Source organism: Parasteatoda tepidariorum, chromosome 10, assembly GCF_982258835.1.
Source record: "Parasteatoda tepidariorum strain Cologne lab strain chromosome 10, Ptep-v5.0, whole genome shotgun sequence".
Taxonomy (NCBI): Eukaryota; Metazoa; Arthropoda; class Arachnida; order Araneae; family Theridiidae; genus Parasteatoda; species Parasteatoda tepidariorum.
The window spans coordinates 10587463-10602323 of NC_141764.1; the positions used below are offsets into that span (position 1 = coordinate 10587463).

The 14861-nt window shown below is 27.0% G+C and overlaps 1 protein-coding gene across 9 annotated transcripts in view; it reads right to left on the bottom strand.

Annotated features, from left to right (window-relative positions):
• LOC122272470 (uncharacterized) overlaps positions 1-13111 on the bottom strand; it is a 29699-nt gene extending 16588 nt beyond the window's left edge. For 4 of the 9 annotated variants that reach the window (XR_015429542.1, XR_015429543.1, XM_087152624.1 and 1 more), the window contains exons 1-4: positions 11415-13111; positions 3347-3409; positions 1778-1880; positions 244-385 (exon numbers count right to left, since the gene is read on the bottom strand). The gene's annotated coding sequence lies outside the window, so the exon portion shown is untranslated. The remainder of the gene's footprint in view (positions 1-243; positions 386-1777; positions 1881-3346; positions 3410-11414) is intronic. The other 5 variants (XR_015429544.1, XM_087152625.1, XM_087152622.1 and 2 more) reach the window with 3 other exon arrangements.
• Between the last annotated feature and the right edge of the window lie 1750 nt (positions 13112-14861).

Genomic DNA, 14861 nt, shown 5'->3' on the forward strand with positions numbered 1-14861 from the left:
TTAATTGAGTAGTAATTGTTAAAGCAAAAATTGAGTAGAAGAAAGTTTGGAAAAGCTAATGGGTACTCCATTGAAATTTAAGCAAATGTAACTATAAAAACAGAGTGATTGGCTCTCAGAAGAGAATTATTTTGGGAGTTATTGTTCTCAAACATTTGTGAACTGAAAGATACATAAGAGCTTTGATCACTATTTCTCAAAATTTTTAATTATATTATTAGCAGTTTCAAAAAAGATACATACAATCCATGGAGCACTCACATAATCAGCATCACTTAACTAAAGTGCACATTCAAAGTTAGCTTCAATGTCATCAACAAAGGGAATTCTCGCTCAAAAACAAAGTAAAAGATTCTGCAGAAATTGATGTCATATAAAACACCTCCTAAAAATATACAATACAAGATTAGAAAACACCAGTAAATGAATTAAGGCTATAATTATTAAATACAGTCATTACTGCGACCAATACATCTATTTCATAGACACAATGTTATTTTAACGTGAGTTAGAAAATCTGAATTGAACTGTTGATTCCAATATAATATGAAATTTTTGTTTAATTTTTTATAAGAAAATCACATCAAATTTAGGTGTTAAGCATTTTTGCTCTTTTAAACATTTGGTTTTAAAATAATGAAAATATGAAAGCACTCAGTAGCAGTAAAAATCATAATATTTTCAAAAACAACAAAAATATCAGATGTTTTCATATATATGCAACATTTTGGTATATTTCAATATGAAAGTTAAACTTACTTTTGATAAATGTTGAATTATTCATTCCAATATAACATGGAATTTTTGTTTAATTTTTTGTAAGAAAACCACGTCAAAAACAGGAGTTAAATATTTTTGCTCTTTCAAACAATTTTTTTTACATAGGCAAAAATTCAATGGATAGCAAAAGTTTCATGGAAGTCCACCTATTCTTTTGACATTAGTGCAAATGAACATAGAGCATATTGAATTCCACATGAAAGTACAAAAGAACCATCATTTCTTAAATGAGACGTTGTGGCATAACTACCACTATAAATATTAAATACCAATTCACTATTGTGTAAGACATGTTAACTTGACTCTTATCATGAGGTACCTTTTGATAGATGACGGTTGACATAGTCTAAAAATAAATCCCACAGCGTATTCTATGGTAAAAAGGATGGTGGAATTTAAGTTACTCTTCATTACTAAGAATTAAAAATGTGTAATGCATTCTTGTGCAGTCTTCTGTGTCATGTCGTAATTAAATTTTGACCAGAATCATAGAATGATCAATCTCCTTTCCAAAACCCCAGAAGTATAATTTGTTATTCGGACATGGAAGACTTTGTGACCTGGCAGATTTAACCAGCACCAGTCACCATTTGCAATACAGAAAGTCTTCGGCAGGCTGGATTCGGACTCCCATTCTCACGAAATTGAGTGCAGTGCCATACCAACCAGGCTATCCTGGTTTCAATTCCTGAAGTCTATGTCTGATATCAATAAAACCTTTTACACTATTTTTTGCGTGAAACAAAACGTGTTAAGAACTTGGAGTGTGGCTTAGACTTGAAAGCAGTTTAGATTTGAATTGAGTATTTATTTCTGAATTGTTTATTTCAGGATTATAAATGAAAGGATCCTTCTCAAACATTTTTAGACAAGTAGGAAGTACGTTGTGATTTGACTTATTTGAAGTATCACCTAAATAAAATAAACAACATCATCTAAATTATTTAGCAAGTGCCAAAATTAATATTGAATCCCATAGGAAATAAACTAAACTTACGCTTTGGGTAAAGAATTTTTCCCACTGTATGAAACAGAGAGGAATCCCTTTTATTCCCATCTAAAGAGGAAGAAACACTCTCTTGCTGAGGGCTTTTTAAAGTCTAAAAAAATAGTGATAATTTTAAAATAGGAAAAGAAAATTAACAGCAAAATGAAACTAATAATCCACACAGGATTTTTATGAGTGGAGTGAGTGCAAACAGTTGCAGTTAGAGACATCAAATTTAATGTGAAAATAAATATTGAAACTCTTAAAAGTAAGAGAAAGAAAAATTTTCAAATATTAATTAATTTTTCATGACACAATATGTTAAGATTGTTTTCTGATATTTGCAGTATTTTTACAAATTAAGACATTCTATTAACTAAATTGTACAAAATAAAGTGTTAAACATCCTAAAGGTCATGTTTTTTTTTTCTCATCATGAAGTTCACACAATTTATTACACAAAGCATCTCATTTTCCCCAGGTCGATTTTTGGCAAAATAATTTGAAAAATCTACCTTTTCTTAAAATATTTTAAATTGCAACATACAAGAATCTACAACTGCCATGAAATTTACATAAGAATAATATTTGCACTCTGATTTAAAACAGAAATGCAAAAAAAATATTATGTGGCTTTTTAAACGTCAGAAAAAAATATAACTTTAATTTCAAAAGCTTAATGAACGAAGAAAGACAAATTTTCTATCCACTTTTTCTGTTAACATTTAATTTCTTTAATTAAAAGTCAACTGTAATAGCCATTTTTTTATTCCTTTTAACTTTATTTATATTTTCTTTTTTTTCCATCTGGATATTTTTATACACAAGTTATTGAATAAATTTTGTAATTTTACTTTTTCGCTTTTAAATGGGAAATTTTTTCTTTCTCTTCTATTTTAAAAACTAAGTAATTTAGAAAATTTTCTTCTTTTATCTAATATTTTTTATGCTTTAAATATATTTAATTTCAACTTAAAATTTTTCACATATTTCTTCTTCTTTTTGTTTTAGATAACATATCGCTAACAGCTTCTGAAATGTTTCAGTCATTATGTAATAATTGTATCATAGCATTTCAGCATAGACATGAAGTTTAAAAAGTTATCTTTTGCACTTTACAAATAAACAATATTCATATCACTCTATACTCTCTAACATTTGTATTGCACTCTCTAAGTTTTTGTGCTAACTGAAAAAAAACTCTTAGAAATATAAAAACATTTAAGGGAATAAATTTAAAGTTTCTTTATTTTTATATGATAGACTTTACTAATGTTTCTAAGTGATTTCTAAAAATTGCAATAAAAATAAAAGTCAACTCCAAGATAACCCTATCAATACCACAGTGTTTTTGTTGCACACAAATGGAAAAATCACATGTTTATTAAAATTTGAATCATTATCTAAATTATGTATAAGACAGGCATAGAATTTATGGCATTCCGTATACATCCAACAATATTTTCAATTTCAGACTTGCTTAGTTTTTTGTAGCTGGAATGCACCTAAAATTTAAAAGAAATGAAACATATTCATTTGTCTCCTTCAATGAGATCTGAAGTATAAAAGACCCATTACCTTTGGTGAGTTATCAATGTTTTAAGCACTTTCATCATCAAGGTAGGGTCAATTGTATCAAAACTAAAAAAAAGTAAAAAGTATTTTAAAAACAGATTATTAATAACATGAAAAACACAAAGCTTAACAACAAAATTTTTTGAATTAACATTTTCCAATTACTCAAAATAAATTAAATATTTATATAAAATAAGTATTAACAAAATAAACAGTGAATCAATTAAACTAAAAATTTTTCTTTTGTACTTATAACTGTATTAATTTAGAAAAAGCCCACTTTTATCAAATATGGAAGCAATCATTCGATGCTAGTAGACACTATCTTCTAATTTTTAAATGTATATTTGTGTAATTATGAATATGCTCAGGGTTTAAAAAAAATTTAAAAAAATAAATAAACACAAAAATATCTACTAGTTGACGTTTATGAAACTTAATTTCAGCACAATTTTAAGATGCACATACGTCTTAATTCTTCACAGGTATGTAATATTAATAAAATTATGCATGAATTTATAATTAAATAAAAAAAGTAACATTTAGATATCAATACTATATTGAAAATTGAAACTTTATACTTCAATATAAAATAATAAAATTGTTCCAATGTTGCAACTTAAAGTTAAATTAGCCTTTTTAGCATCCTATACTTAAAGCACTAAAAACTTTCCCTCACAAAATTACAGATTTAAGTTTACATTATAAAGAGAGAAAGTTAATTTTCTGAAAGCTAGAAAAAAAATGAAATTACTCTTTGTTTATTTCTTGGAAAGATGTGTTGCTCATGAAAGAACAAAATGTTCAGCATTTTGATGATGATTTAATTTCCATAAAAACAAGACAGTATTTCCATACAAGAATACAGTCGTTTCAATCAAATTGTTTTGGTTTCTTATTAATTCCTTCTAAAATTACGCAAAAAGTAGTAAAAATTATCGTAGATTAGTTGCAAACAACAAAATTTCATAGCTCTAGAAAATTTGGTTTTAAGCAGATTATTACAGATATTCTCAAAAGTCATAATTTCCTCCCCCCTTCAGATATATGATTTTTGATTTATGCAGATTTTTTTTCGTGAGTTAACCACGAAAACTACCCACGTTTAGCCTGTCAGCAGCACAGCTTGGACTGAACAAATCCAAAGCTAGCAAATATTTTTTCTAACCTAGCTGTTGAAGAAAATAGACATATTAGACTGGCCAGATGCTGGCACATACTCATTTACAGAAAAAAAATTTAACATAGACTCCAGATACTTCTTTTTACTACTTTCAAACAAACATTTGGTACAGTTATTAAGATTTTGAAAAATTTAAAAATTATAAGGTATAAAAAATTACAGTAATTTGCTACTTCTGTTTGGTACTTTGCTTAGTGAGGTTAAAACTAATAATCAAATGACTTTTATTTAGCTTATAATTTTGTTTTTATACTTTAATTTTTGCCTTAGTTTCTCGAAGTACTGTCGGTACTATATATGGTGTTGGACATTGTTCTCCAACAGGTCATCAGGACAGTAAATCTTGCAGAAAAAAAATGTCTAGTAGAAAAAAGAAATATTCAATGTATCATGAATGTTGTATAAAAATTAGTTCTCACAGAAAAAGCAGTGTTCATGAAATTTAATTTATTTGTCATATATTTTTGGTTCAGGCGAACTGTGGCTTTAAGTAGTCTGATATAGGGTAAACCAACCAGTGAAGGAACATTATATATATATTGATTAAAAATAAGAATTTGAAAGTTTTTCTTTAGATTGATTGGTAACAATAGCTTACTACCAAACAATAGAAAGTCATCTAACAATGTTTTGGATCACCTGGTCACATAGACTTCTCTGGAAAAATGTTTAAATTTGTTATTATCTCTGCAACACCTTGTTTCTTTGAAAAAATTATAAGGTGAGTGTTTGTATTTATATGTTTGAATTGGAATTAATTGCATGTAATAGTTTTATTTTTCTCACTGCGAAAATAAGAATTCAAAATATAGTTATTGAAGTTACGTTTTATTTTTTTTAAGCATCAAACAAAGCATAATCAAGTACTGAGATAAAGGGGTGTTTATTCACTGGATCACCAAACGATGAAAAACCAGTGAAGGAACAAGTGTTCCTTTACTGGGTTTTTTCTAAGTTAATGAAAATGAAAAAAAAACTTTAATTTTCTTGTACCTTTAGTGATGTTTTGCATCAAAAGTATGTTAAAAGTACAAAAAACAACTCCTAACCAGTGAAGGAACAGGCAGCTTCCTTTACTGGGCATTGATTTCTCAGTGAATGAACAGTATGTGTTAATATGTTGACACTTTACTTTTCAATTCATGATTACAAAAAAAAGTTAACATTTTCTAAGTATTTGTATGTTATAATTTCAAGAATAGGCTTGTTATTAGATATTTGTATCGCATATAAATTCATAAAGAACATTAAAAAATAACCAAAATTAAGTGTTCCTTTACTGGGAAATTTTGTGTTCCTTCACTGGTAAGAGCTGTTCCTTCACTTGGTCTTCTTACTACTTGTTATTGGAACCTCCAAAACTTTAAAACAACTTTTATGTAAGTTCTCTAAAAAGTTTTTTAATTAATTTGCAGTTAGTTGCAAATATGTTGACACTGTCATTTAACTAAAATTACGAATTTTGAAATTAATATGATTTTTTAGAAGGCAAGCAAAGCTTAAGTGTTCCTTCACTGGTTAGTTTACCCTATCTCGGGCTTGACCATTCTAAATGAATGATATGACCATTCCAAATCATTTTTCATTAAGAGCAGAAGTATTTTTTTCTTCTAAAAAACAATATCGATTTCAAAATTATTATTATTTTTTTTTGTAATGAAATGAGTTTGATTTGTAGAAGTTTTCTTATTTTAGGAGTCCGGATTTCTGAGCTCATACTGTACTCTATATATGCATCACAGAAAAATATTTAATCGATGCACTAAAAATATAATAAAAAGTTTGATTTTGAAATGCTTAATTTTTATTATTTACACATGAAAATAAATTATTGGAGCAATAAGACTTGAGTATGTATATATACCGTATATTCCGGCGCATAACGCGCACCCGTAATTTCTAATAACTTTTTTTAAATTTTAAGATATTTTTTTAAATTTTAAGATATACTCTTCATATAATGCGCACGAAAATTTGGAATTGTTAAGTTTTCAAAAATATATTATAGAACTGCGGAAAAAAAGGAATATTTACTTTCGCAAATAGGAAATATGGATGAGACCCCAGTCATGTTTGACATGATCGGTAATAAAACAATTGATTTAAAGGGAGTAAAATCTGTCAACGTAACAACAATGGGACATGAGAAATCTCATTTCACCCTAGCCCTTTCTTGATTAGCGGATGGAACGAAACTAAAACCAATAGTTATTTTTAAGAGAAAAACTTTTCCCAAATGGAATTTTTGTTCATGTCCACAAAAAAGGCTGGATGGACGAAAAAGGTGTTAAATTGTGGGTAAAAAATATCTTTAGTGTAGGGCATGTTTAGGTCCCACCTTACAGATAATACAAAAAAATTGTTGAAAGAATGTAACACCGATATGGCAGTTATTCCGGGCAGATTGACACCATTAGACGTCTGCTTAAACAAATTATTTAAAGCCAATTTAAAAAAACAGTGGAACACTTCGATGTTGGAGAGCGAGAAAACCTTTACCAAAGGAGGACATATGCCTCATGCAAGTTTGAAAACAGTGTGCATATGGATAATAAAAGCATGGGATGAAATTAAGCATGAGATGGTTAGAAAATCATTAAAAAAATGCAGCATTTCAAATAATCTGGACGGATCAGAAGATGACTGTTTATTTATGAATGAGGGTAACACAGATGATGAAGACGAATATAATGAACTATTTATGTAATAACGAAAATCAATAAAGTATATAGGTAAAGGTATGTTATTTCTTTAAAATAAAAGTATTTTTTTATAGTTAAATTTTTTAAATCTATAATTTTTTATATTCCGCGTATACCGCACACCTGTAAATTCCAATGTTATTTTTTGTATTAAAAGTGTGCGTTATACGCCGGAATATACGGTATGTATATATATCAGGGTTCATACAGAGATCAGAAAAAGAAATCCAAGGAGTTCAAAATTTAAAATCTTTGTGTGAAAGATAACCCTACAGTTTTCTTTTAAGATCAAAAAAGTAGTTACTATAAAGAACTCGCAAAAATGTATATTTTGCATAAGATATTTTTTTCTAGCCCTTTTAAAATAAATTTTTACTTTGCCAAACTTAATCAAGAAAAATAAATAAAGTTATCACTTTTACACATAAATAAATACATTTTCCAGTTTCAAATATTTTAATAAATCTTGTTAAAGTACATAGTAGAGATGTTAAAGATTAACACAAAAATTTTCCGATCTTATATTTTTAAAATTGAATACTTAAGAAAATCTAAGACATTTTATATTAAAAAAAAATTTCACACTAAATCATTAAGTTTGCTTGTAACATGTAAAATAAAAATTATTTGCTGTTATTTTTTTCCTTCTAACTCTAGCAATTCAGTTTTTCTTCCTTTTCAGTTTTTCTTAAACAATTAGATTTTGACAGCTAAGTCATATCATTTTGTTTCCCTGCTTGAACAGCAAATTCATCAGCGGACTTAGTAAGCTCATCTATGCAACGCAACAATCTAAGGAGTTTTAAAGGACTAATTTGGAAATCTAAGTAGTTCCAAGTATTCTTTACAAACTTTTTATATCCAAGGAGTATAAGGAGTCTGTGCGAACCCTGAATTTCAGTTTTTAATTTACCTGAGCATAATTAACAAGACTGCTTTGGATAATCCATTCTCAACCATACTTTTGAGAAAAACATTTATAAAAGCATACTCAAAGAAATGTAAAAGAAACAATTAAATTTTTGGTTAATAGATAACTAGAATAAGATTAAGAATAATATCTGGAATAGAATTTTTAACATCAAGAAAAATTAAATAAATTCCAAACAGCTTTCTTTTTATTTGCTCTGCAGCTCTCTTTGACAAATTTTAAATTATTACTAAATCTGACTATAACTGATCTGATGTTTTAAGCTTATTGCAGAGATGGAAAAAAATGAAGGATAAGGTGAGAAGAGGAAGATATTCAGGTAGGCAAGGCTGCATTGGAAGTGGATATTTAGCATTGTGGTGATGAATTTGATAGATTTGTGATTGCACAAAAGGGGAAAAATTATGAAGAAAGTGGTAATAAGAATATTATTTATGCAATTAAGGTTTTATTGGTGTTTTGCATTGCTTTTAACATGTTCTGAAGAGATTTAATCATGAAAGTTTAGTTTTAAGATGGAGTATGGAGTAATGTTTTTTGATTGGAGAAAGAGTATTAATGTTAGCATTATTACATTTAAGAAAGAGAATTTGAATATAAGTTGCTTTTAATATTAAATAGTGTAGTTGAGTGTTGCTTGTCAGCCTGAGTTAGTAAAGTAGCTATGAAGAGTTACTATTTTGTAAAAGAGTGATTTTTTATTAATGAAATTAATATGGAAATGCTACGGTAAAATACAGCCTCGATACCATATTTTTAGTTGAGCTTTTGTTTACTTATATTGGGGGATTTTTATTGCTTCATTTTTATGAAATTATGGGCATAAGAGTAATAAAACTGTACCTGGATTAAACATTTGATACAGAGATGTCATTTTTTAAATTGTATGTAATGCTTCAGTTTTATGAAACTTGTGGCAGAGTGGTAACAAAATTTGCTTCAAACCGTTAATCAAAAATTGAAAATTGTTATTAATCAGTATGAGATGAATGTGATGATCTCAATTATAATTATTTTCTTTTGTTTTTCAATTTTTGAAATCATATCTATCATAATAAACAAGACTTTGAAAACAAAATTGTTGCAATCCAATAATGTGAGAAAATTACAAATTACCTACATCAGTAATACAGATGGAAAATATAGATGCAGAATACAGATGGAAAAATATTTTTTATGGCATGATTATTTTTTTTATTTAAGACAGTTCAGGGGCTAAATTGAAAACGCTATAAGCCACTTTTGGCCAACCAGCCAGAGGTGAATTCCTTCAATTTTTCATTCATACCTTTCCTTTTAATCTTCTGTTAAACTTTTAGAAACTTCCATACAATTATAGTGGACACTAATGATAATCTTTTAATGCTGTATTGAGTCCCCATGGACAACAAAGTAGCTTCAGGAAAAAGGGAGGTCACCTTCAATTTTTATATTATTATTATGATCTCATTAATAAGTAAAGTTTAAAGCAGTTTTAAGTCAAACTTGAAGGGGGAAAAAAATGCTTGTTCTTGCATCTAGGAACAATTATCTGTGTTCTTTATGGTGTTCCTTGTTTCAATGTATATGATATTTTATAGAATTGTGTTCTAAAAAGAAAAAAAAGGTGACACAAAGTGCGATAGAAAAAAAAGATTTATTTTAAAACATTTAACATTAAGTTATTATTTTTTATTATTAGAAGTAAGAAAAAAAGGAATTAAAAAAAATAATAATAGTCTGTATTTTAGGAAATATTTTGAATGGGCAATTAACTTACTAAACATTTTAACTCTTATTTGCTTTTAACAATATTTCATCACTTTACATAAAACAGAAAGTGAATTAAATCATCTTCATGATTCTCTAAATAAATTTTTTAAGAAGTACATCAGATCACTATGAAGTCCTTATAATAAAAAAAGTCCCAACAAAAGACTAAGATATTAAAAAACATTAAAAAAAACTAATACAGAAATTTTATTTAAAAAAAAGGTCCCAGTTCCCACTCTTATGAATGCCATTGTTTGATAATGAAATAATTGAAATAAAGAAGCCTCACTTTAATAAATGCAATTCTTTTACCATTTGAATATAAAAATATTCTAAAGATTGTAAGAGAAATCGACTGAAGGACTGAGCTTGAGTTTCCCTAGTGGTTATCTGATCTTCAAAGCAGAGCATGTCTAGCAGAGACATTTTAAAATATATTTAACTTTTTTACAAAATGTTATATATATATATATATATATATATATATATATATATATATATATATATACATACATATATATATATATGGGTGATTCTCACGAAACATGACAATTCGGACCAAAAAATTTATTCAAATTTAAAGTCTTCAAAATAATCTTAAATTTTTTTTGTATACTTCTTTAGCTACACTTATTAATAATATCTTACAGACAGCAGTGTAGTTTATTGACATTTGCTTGAGGAAAAAAAAATGGAAATTCACCAAATCTTGACTGCCAGAAAATGACATATTAACTTTGAAGTTTAAAAAACAGTCATTTTAAGTTAATAGTAAGTAACTCGGCCTAAGCCTTTAAGTTAGATGGGCCATAAATTGCTTAAATTAATTCTTTTTATCCACTGTAAAAAGAAACAAAAAAATTTTTGTTGCTGATATGTACTGAATAAAATTGTATATAATAATCAATCATTAAATAAATAAAAAAATTTGATTACATCCAAGCATATTACAATCATACATAAATACATCATACATATTAGTGTTGCAGGAAAATCTTTCTAAACAAAAGAAAAATTTTATTAAAATTTGAAACAGTATATAGGGATAAAAGAAAAAAAAAATCAAGGAAATTTTACTACTTTGAAAAATAGCTAATCGAACAAAGGATTGGTAAAAGGTTGATCTGTAAGAAAGAAACAAATAGAGTAAAATAAAGCTGTAACAATAGTTTTAACTACTATTGATATTTAAATTAATTTGATACTTTAATATACTTCTTAGAAATTTTATATAACTCCATTTGGATCAAAAATTACTAAACATGAAATAAACCACAAGATTTTATTTTTCACAAGAATAAAGCTCAAAAATTCTAAAATGTACTCAAGATCATGAATAGACAGGAGTTCAAGATTTGCTTTGATATAAATCTACTTATTACATTAACATTCAAAAATAAATAAATAGTTATAATTTTGGAGAAAAGGAAGCAGACGAATTGTACAGTGTTTAGTCTTAAAACATTTGTCGGCGAAAATTTTTCGACCTATGTTCAAAATTACCTTTTCCGCACTGAAACAAATCTTCGTGTTTCTGCTTTTGTGAAGTTCATAATAAAGTGGAATCTTAGAATCAAAGTAGTTTTAAGATTTCGCTTTTGCCATTAAAGCTGCCTTTACCACAATTATTACTTACTTTGTTGTTTGTTTCACTTATTTTTTGCATGTTTGTGAGCTCAATTATATAACTACGGCTTAAAAACCAAAGGCATTTATAAAGACTTTGTTACAGCTTCCACAGCCGTCATTTGTATTTGTTTATTTTATGCAATACATTATAAAATTTTTTGAGCTTTATGCTGCAAAATTTTGAGCTTATAGCTTTTCAACACATTGCAGTGATTTTAACTACAGTACTATGTAAGCTATAAATTAATGTTATATTTTTTTTCGATCACAGCCAGTGGAGATGTGGACCCATCAATCCATCATAACTTTACAATCAATTCACTGTTGGAAGTTTGAAAGTTGGTAGAGCTAAGCTAAAAACTTTTTCAAACTAAAAGCTTTTTATTTATTTATATATTTCTTCAGCAATGGGACTCCCAGAAATTTAAACATTGCTTGCCTGCTTCATTTTCTATTTAAAATGGACAATATAACTCAAGATAAAATTATTTAAAAACAAAAATTTTATGTTTTTTCTGCGAAAAAGTAAAATATTTTGTGTAACTTAAAAGAATCAAGTTGTTGTAGTTCCAGTAAATTTTTAGGATATTATGTTTATTTTATACACAGTTTATCCGGAAATGTGTTGCAAGAATTTATTATAAAATGTTTAAAAGGAAGCAGATAAAAAGTCAGTGCTTCTCAAAAGAAAAAGAAAAAAACATGAAATAAGCCACTAACTTTTCATCTGCCAATTTTAAAATACCTAGCGATTTTTAGGAAAGTAGGCAAAAATTGTCCTTTGCAGCCGCTGTTCGAATTTCAGGAGGCTAGTACAAACAATTCTAAGTTAGATGTACACACACAAAATCTTCATTTTATTATTATACATAAATGTCATTTTGTATGTTAAAAAAAAAAGGGGGGGGGGGTTCTGGAAGTTATGTTTTACTGTCAATTGTCTTATTTCTACTTACACTTTTAAATTATGTTCCCCCATTTTTTTATAAACAAAATACGTATATTGTTCTTGGGATTGCCGTAGCAAATCTTGTGAGCCAATTCAGGTGATTTATCTTGTTTTTGAATGGACAAATTAATAAAATAATGAATTTAAAGGCTATTTTTCTTGCTTTCAGTTTTCTTTTCTTTATTATTTTTTTAAAATTTTGTTAAATCAATTAAATTAATTTTATTCGAAACAACAAAATATCACAAACAATTTGTTACTTTGTGACTATTTAATTTTAAACTTGGCTCAAAAGAAATATTTTCTGTACTTATATCAGTAAATGTATGTACAGAGTATTTGAAAATGATCACCTTTAGTGCATAACCTTTAAACCTTTAGTTTAAACCTTTCTCAAAAAAGTTTAAACATTTAATGGTTGTAAATTAAAATTTAAATGAGAATAAAACAAATATATATAAATGTAATGAATCACTACTGAAGAAGGTAGGACTTGAAAGACCAGAACTTATGTGAAGCCACTACTGGGGAAGTACTTTGAAATTTAAAGTTGACAAAAATTTTATTTTTAAGCATATTTTCTTTGTATGCTAATTTAAATAAATTATTTGGGCATTACTAAAGAACGAAAAAAAAAACATGTGAATAAATAAAGCTCAAATATGAAAATACATTTTCATTTGTGCTTGATCCACATTGTATTTTGCTTTAGTCTAGTACTGTCCTCTCCTTTTTTGGCTATTTGTGTATAGTTTTACTCATAAGCCCATAAGCAGAATATTTTCAAATGTTCTGCAACAGGACTTATTAATTATACAAATGTTATGCAAGCATTTCACGGCGAAAAAAAAGTCTTACTTTACGTTAAAATACTATATTTTCGTTTATTAAAATGCAGGATCATACACAGATACGCTACATTATTTTTTAAACCAAACCAAATATTCTTGATTTGTTACTTTTTCAAATATCATTTAAAAAAAACTTGACTATCTGTATCTTCAATAAGGAAAAGTCTTTTCGCAGGAAAACACTGTCACTTATTCAAGATACAAATTGTTCTGCAGGACTTCGTTTGTTCTGCGACGTGCGTCACAGTTTTAGGCACTTTCTGCTTCTGGGTTCATAAGGAATTATTTTAAAATAAGATTCAAGGTTACTTCAAGTTTTTTCAAATTTATTCCTATTAAAAATACACTTTTTATAAAGAATTCTTTGGTGGCCATATTTTAAATTCTATATGGTGCATAGCATTTTTATAAAATGATTTACGTTTTTTTAGAGCCTTTAAAGGTGCTTTTTCCATTGAGGGTTTGTAAAAAGTGTTTAATTGTCCTTCTTTCAAATAAAGATTTTTTTTTGCTGTGTCACTCATCTTAAATTGCAAAAAGAAGCTTGATTTTTAAAAAATTTTCTGCTATATATATCAGTAACTTGTTATTTTATCATGATTATGTAAAGTCTTTGAAAATAACTTTGCATTTTGTTGATTATATGAATGAAGAACTTTAAACAATAGGAAGAAATAATTTTTATTTCTGTACATATCCTAATTATGATTTTTTTTTTTTGTTGATGAGTGATGATTTTTTTTTTTTTGAATGCTTAAAAGGTGCTTATTTTTAATATACCTTGTACATAATACAGAGTGCAATGATCCATGTATTATATACCTAGTACAGAGTGCTACACACTCTGTACTAGGTATTTGCCAAGCCTAAGTAAAATGTGTTTTATATAATCAATTTAAGATGAATTAATAAGAGATTCATTGATATCTAACTGACCTTGGAAAAAAATAAGCATTTTATCTTAAAGTTTTAAATGATTCTTTTGAAACACATTAAAATGAAATGAGTTTCTACTTTTTAAAATGAAATTTCTGTTATAAAGTCTTGTATGCATGATACAAAGGACATCTTTGTATTAGAGTATGAAATACCTTATTCGTCTTCTTGTTGTAAAAATAAATACATTTTATTGTATCTATCTTTGAATTTTATAATGAAATGAGCAGAAATAATAATTTTAAATTTCATGTGATGCAAAATATTTTATGACATCTTTGTCAACATCACAGCAGAAATATGTTAATTTAAAACTGTATCAGAGCATGAACTGCTTTTTTTAAAAAAAATCTTTTGTGAAAATAATTATTCATTACATTATGATGTATATTTACTTTTTATATTATAATGTAATGATTAAAACTATTAAATTTTTTAAATTAATTTTGTTTTTTGACTATTTTAAGTTTCAGATTTCCCATGATGCAAAGGATTCTATGACATCATTGTCTGTATCAGAGCATCAAATATTATTAATTAATTTACATCTTTTTTCTTTTGTAAAAATAATTGCTTCTTGCATTT